Below are 7,147 nucleotides of genomic sequence, written 5' to 3' on the forward strand. Positions count from 1 at the left end.
TCAAGTCTGGGGAAAATCCACTGCCCCTACTCTGGGTTTTGAATCTTCTCAACTCAAGAGAACCGACAAGCTCCAATTTGTAGAATATGATCGGTCATGCATACCAGAGGAATTATATATATATTTTTTTCTCAAACTTTGACTCCCAGTGATGACAGAGAGAAGGATCGGTTATATTCTCATGCTGGAAGCCAGCAGAGACATTTTTAGCTTGGCTCTGCATCGTAGCAATTAAAATGCCTCCAGAAATGAGCGACTGTCGTCTCTGTTGTTTTCCCCTCTTCCAAGCAGCAAGTCCAACAAAGGCAAAGGTCTTGCTTCTGCGCAAAGACCAGTTAATTAACCCCTCTCTGCTCTACGTTCACAGAGTATTAAAGTGGCTGCAGCCACAGCCTTCTACAACTTAAAATAACAATGCAAATGCTGTTTCGTAATTAAGCCCACAAGGTTTACAGTAATCTGAGTCAGCTCTGAACCCTTGTGCTGCAGAAATTATTTAATGATCAAAGTTTTCAGCTTCATGTGAATAAACCCCCACGAGATGCACTTTGCTACAGAATGGCCTTGAATAAGACAACTATTATTGTTGATTTTGACTCAAAACACCTGCTTTCCTCGTCTCCTAATAAACATTCAGAGGAAACTGCAGAAAGAGACATTAGTTATTGAATGTAGATTTATGTGAGGTTTGAGCGTGTTTACTCAAAGATGTCATTCACTGGTTTTTCTTCCAAATCTCTGTTTAAGTGAATAACTTAAACTCTTGGAGGAACGCAAGGGGCTAGTCCCTTTCTCCAGTGGTCAGTAGGCTGGAGGCCATCCCAGGGCAATTTGGAGACACATAATCCTGCATTGTCCTCAGCAGATATTTTTCCGACATTCATTTCTGACCTTTATGTTTTTCTTGTCGGGGAAAGGTTTCCATCTTGGAGTTCTTAACCCTTGTGCGTGCGAGGACTGAGGCAGACGTGGAGGACTGAGGCAAATGATACAAGTTTTACGTGTGTGGGGTCGGTTGGACCCCATTTGTAAACACAAGGGTTAATTGACAAAGCACCCAATTCATCACCCAGGTCTCACCAAGACACTTTACAAGATGGACATTTTTAATTACGTACAATTAAACTGGGTTCAAATGCACTTTTTCATTTAGTTCGGAGCTGTTTGTTAATTTAGTCTGACGTAGAACCACTGAACCAGGTCTATTTTTTGTGGAAAGAAAAGGAAAAATGAAGAGAGAGATAGAGCAAAGTTAGTTGCAGTAATCAATGCATAAAGAAAATTGACTAACAGGGTCATAAAGTCCTCCGGTAGCCTAAAACGACTGTCGCTGCGATGTGAATGTTCTTAATTTGCTATCAGTGACAATCTCCACTTTCTTGTTTTCACTAAGCCTCAGGGGAATTTGATTTTTTATTTTCATAATCAGGACGGCAACACCACCATTACTCTGGATCTGTGGTTAATTAGCACTGATTGGCTTGTGGCAACTACAATTACATTATCTTAAATTAGAGAGACACAATGCAAGACATATGATGAAGATGATGGTGATGACAGCTACATCATTAATAATGAGGACTTAACTTCTGTCCTTGATGTGCTTGAAAGAGTTTTATTGTCCAAACATCAGTCATTATAGAGTAGCAAAAACTCAGAGCCGATACAGCTGCAGATGGCTTTCACCTTGTAAGAATAAGCAAGTCCCAAGGAGACAGTGGAGCAGGAATGCTTTGGGGTTCTCGTGGTATTCCCAGTTTGTCTCGGGACATAGGAGCTCAGCTACAAAGTGGAAAATGCTGCATTCACTTTAGGTTGAGCATAGCGACAGTAGAAACAGTTTATCTGGCTGTTAGCCATCCTCTCCGCTAGCAACAGTGATCCCGATCTGCAATTCATATATTTATTTGAACACACACTCTCACCGACGCATTCATTTTGCCACAGAGCTGTGTGATATTTCTTTCAACCGTGCAAGTCATGCCAAGTCGCTAAAGATTTATGGGCAGGGGACAATTTCCCCTCTCCCGTGGAGTAGTCGTGACATGGAGACATAAACAAACATCGGGGTGACAGAGGCCTTAGTTTTGGGATGGAAACGGTCCAATGTCCTATTGCGGACCAGAATGATCTCACCTTAACAGGAAGTGCACATGAATGCACCTCCTAGATATTAATTCCCATTAAAAATAACCAGGAAATGTTTCTGCGTAATAGCTTTGGAAATATGGCGTACAGTACGATACTGTGACGCTTGTGTGAAAAGACCACCCATCTCACCTGGCAAGGGTGACATATGCTCTGTTTCGGCATCCAGATTTAGATTATACAGAGTCATGTTGTTAATTTATAGAACAACATGACTCTGTATGTCATGTTGGTCAACATTAGGTTTCTGTTGACCTAATGATTGTTTTAGATATACCTTCCTGCAATAAATTGTGAAATGTTGCCTTCTCTACAGACCTCATCACTTTTGGAGATCCACAAAGATCCATATAGGGATCCTGTATTGACCATATTGATCCTGAAGTGTGTTAACGGAGAAAAATACCAAACGGAGGCAGCTATTAAATGGCTGTAAGTCTAAAGTGCTTCATGTGTATTTTTCTTCCAAGTTGAGAGGTTTGACTCTATTTTTCTCTTGTTCTTGACTTATCTGCAGCTTTTGTTGGGAGCTGTGATGTTGCAAAAAAAATATCTTACCCTACATTCTTGTTAAGCTGTTTTCAACATGACAATGTCCAATGAAGTTAAGAACCAAAATGTGGACCTACTGAACAAAAGCATTTAGGGGGTCACAAATTGATTCGTAATCTCTGACACTCTGAATTCCTACAATTACTCTCTGCTATCCGATTTGCTATCATCCAAAGAACTGCAACTGCAACAGAGAAAGATTGCCAGGGAAAGTGGAAGGCCCAGACCTGTTAGAAAAGCTAGTTTGGAAAATACTAAATGCCAGAAACTTGCCAAGCAAGAAAAAAAAATAACAACCAAAAGGGGAAAATGTTGAAGTAATAGTAGAGTCTAGCCAAGAAAATTTATATTTGTAAAATATGGAAACTTCTGCTTCAGGGAAAAATGCTGAAAGCAATCACCTAGGAAAATCAGAAGCTTTTAAATGACTTCATTGAAAAAAAGAAGTTTTTTTTATGTGATACTTGAATTGTTACAGTTGCTCTGTTGATGCATTTCATGTTTTTAATGTCTTACCCTGTTTTTATGTAATACACCTTGAATTAACCTGTATATGAAAGTTACGGCATAAACAAACGTCCCTTCCTCTACCTTATGTTGCAAATTTAATTGTTTAATTATTGTCTGTTCTGCTGGGTCATATTAAAACACATTGGAAACTGCAAGGCCTATGTAGTATAAATTAATCAGCTTTACTGTAGAAATATTGTGTCAAATTTCTTGTGAATTTAAGACAGGGAAGTAAATACGTCATATTAAACTCTATAATAAAACCTGTTAAAATAAGCTTGGTGATTATAGTGTAATAGTGACACCTTGTGGTAAGTGACTCATCCAACATGACACATTTGCGTTACCATTCTCTGCGTCATACTGTTCCACTGAACTGGAGAAGTTCTTAGTGGGAACTTAAATAGTGCATTTCATGAGGAAAAACTAGCTCAAGTGAAAACGAAGGCATAAAACAAACACGTAACTGAATAGACGATCTTAGTAATTAGATTAATGTACCGAGAAAAGTTGAAATACTTTAAGTACACCGTCACGGATGTGAGGAAATGTAGGAAAATAGCGTGAAGAATATCAGTCATATTGTGTTATTCCACTGGAAAAGTCGCAGTAAAGACCTGCTACTGCGTGTTCTGTGTAAAATGTGACAATAAGTCTTGCAACTTCCTTAGTGAGCACCAGGTGGCAGCATAATGCAGCGTTCCACAATCCTGCCAGTATGCTCTCAGAAAATAAAAACCTTGGCAATACAACAGCTTATATGAGGTATCAAATAAGCTGTATATAGTTTTGATTATCCACAAATCAAAACTATATAATAACGTAACATTTTTGTGTGTGTGTGTGTATATATATATATATATATATATATATATATATATATATATATATATATATAGATAGATAGATAGATAGATAGATAGATAGCTCATTCCAGTAATAGGTCCAAAAACATTTAGACTAGCACCTGAACTGCACTCTTCTGTCTGGCAGCACTCAGGCAAAGTGGAGACCTGCAGCACACTTCTCGCAGAAGAGCATCACTCTGCTGTGTGATGAGTGACAGCACACACAGAGCACTGTCAGTAGCATTTGCAAGTCAATGCTCAAATTTAACCTCTGCCTTCAGTGTGAATTAGCTGCCTGTATTCAAAGTCAACATTTGAAATGATGCGTTTCTCACCTAGCCATTTAAAAAAAAAGAAAAGTCATCAAACAAGTGAGAATGTGAATCATCCTGATGATCTTGTGTAGGGACGTTGCCATCACATAAAGTTTTATTTCAAAACTGACTCATTTGAGAGAATTGTATGACAAAATTGTGCAACTATCTTAAGGAAAGCTAAGGGACAGAAGATCTTATTCCACCTTACTATGAAGAATTTAAAAGCTGTCCATTGTTCAGATTGATGAAATTCTTGTGAAAATTGAAAGGCTACACTCCGTCTGCGGGGTCTACAACAGATTGTGATGAAATCACTGTCCTGTTTACAAATGAAAACATTGCAAAAGACTTACTATCAATAGCCTCGGTGTCACGTTTTGCAGGCCAAAGTCTGCAGAGGACTTCTGAGCAGGAACACAATAATGTTACAGCACAGCAATGGAATTCCTGAGATCCCAGATACACATGCCTGTGGGCGTAAATGTGTCAGCGCCTGTTTTATGTGAGCGTACGTGTGCGTATGTGTGTCACAGAGGATATTTATTTGTATCTGCCTGCTAGGGGGGTGTAGGAGGTGTGTGTGTGTGCGTGTGTGTATGTGTGTGTGTGTGTATGTGTGCATGTGAGAATAGCTGCTGCTGATGTGGGTCATTACCTCTTCTTTTCCCTCAGGGGCCATGTAGCAGGAGAGGACAGAAGGGGAGAGAATGGATTGGGGGGCGGATGGGAAGAGTAGGGGGGGGGGTGGGAAAAATTGAGGGTGGAGAAGGGAGTGTGAGGAGAGGGGTGTGGGAGGGCTCTGAGATTGTGTGTGGATGAGAGTGAGTGCTAGGAGGTGGGGTCCCTGAGGAGCACAGACCAATAAATCATCATGCCGTCTCTGTGCTGACACCCAGCTTGTCTGATGAGGAACAGAGGAGAAAGAGGGGGCTGGGGGGAGGCAGTGGAGAGATGGGGGTGAAGATGAGGAGGGATGGTCATCGTGACAACACTGTGGCATTGTCTTCCCGTCACTCAGGCCCTTACTAGTCAGGAACCGCACTCAGCCTTAAACCGGATAGCACTGGGCAGACTGGGAAGAGGTTCAGAGGACAGGAAAAGGTGGAAGCATCAATGTTTTTCATCCAGGCCAGGCGCCCAGAGTCTGCAGACAATAATACTTTTTTACTTTTAGAAATATGAAAGATATGAACCTCCTTTGTATATTTGTGGACACTATTTTTAAGGTGTGTTTCAAAGTGTTAAGTAATGGTCTTTGTCTTTATTTTGAAGGGCTGCCTATATAAACTGCATTTGCACTGTAAAACACACTTTTGGGAATACCTTTGATACTCTGAAGTATTGTCAGATTATCAAGATTGATCTTGGTTGCAGAAACACCACAAAGATACACTGCTCTCACGCTCCAGTTATTTAATGCAATATTTTTTTTAAGAGGAAAGACAACGACCAGGAAAAAAGCTTGTCCATTTTAGCATCTTTTGCGATGATGCTTATTTGCATCATCGCAAATGATGCAAATAATTTGCATCATTTGCAAATTATTGCAAATAATTTGCAATAATTATTTGCAATTATTGCAAATAAGCATAACTTATGTTAAGTTTCTTAACTTAACATAAGTTAAGAAACTTATGTTTCTTAAGTTTTGCCCTTCCGCTTTGCAATATTGGGAGAAGTCCAAACATGGTGACACCATGGCTTTGCCGGTGTTCACGTTATGTTTGCTACCTTTTCAGATGTGTAGAAAGAAAATGTTAGACCATTTACTTGTAGCAGTGCACCTTTCTATCCCTCTAAAACACAAAGCAGATTTGCAATAATCTGATAGAAAAAAATACAAAAAATATACCCCTTGAAATCCATAGACTCATACAATTGAAACTTGTATGTGTATATATGTACTTTTGATTTTTGACAGCAAATAATCAAAAGTTTATAAAAAAATAAGTTGTACCTCTCATTGTATTCAAAAGAAAGAGTTGTGTCTCTTACTTACCCTTATATCACACACATTCTCATTAGTTTCATTGTACAAATGTCTTTATAGGGCAGAAAGGAAAACTTGTCATGTATTCTCCATTACAGAAAATGATTTTGTTTAAAATCAACTACACAATTGATGATCATCCTCTGTCCCAAGTATTTACACAATTTTTAGTTTGTCAATTTTAAAATCGATGTGTGCTCTTAAGATTTCTCTTCACAAAAGAAGAATAAAAAAACAAATTCATGTTTCGTTCATGACTGTAGAGAGTCTACCTTAGCAGTATACAAGGATGATGATGAAATGGGACGCAAATAGGAGAAATTAATAAGAGGAGTGAATTCATCACTACAGTCCATACCTAAGAGGGGGTATTAGCTTTTAAATCAAAATGTCCTCATTATATAATTATTCTAATAAAAATAGCAGGAGTCCCTTTGGGAGGTTTAACTAGGGGAGTGTTCTGCATTGTTCAGACTTGATCAGACAAAGACGCAAGTTGGATGAAAATTATGTCTCATGTCTTTTATTAAATCATCCTGGCCATGAGAAAAGATCTCGACTGTGATGTGCTGAGGTCACAGCATCATGTTGAGTGGGAAATAACATTCCGCACAAATAATGAAGCAACGTGACAAGACATCAGCACTTAGGAAACGAGTTGTCCAAATGGACAAGTGACGCTAAACATATCTCAATGGTAGTTGCAAAGTGGCTTATGGACAACACATTTATGTTGTGGGGTGGCCATCGCAAAGCCCTGATGTTATTCAGAGCAAAGGAAG

This window comes from Poecilia formosa, unplaced genomic scaffold (assembly GCF_000485575.1).
Source record: "Poecilia formosa unplaced genomic scaffold, Poecilia_formosa-5.1.2 Scaffold98, whole genome shotgun sequence".
NCBI classification, from domain to species: domain Eukaryota; kingdom Metazoa; phylum Chordata; class Actinopteri; order Cyprinodontiformes; family Poeciliidae; genus Poecilia; species Poecilia formosa.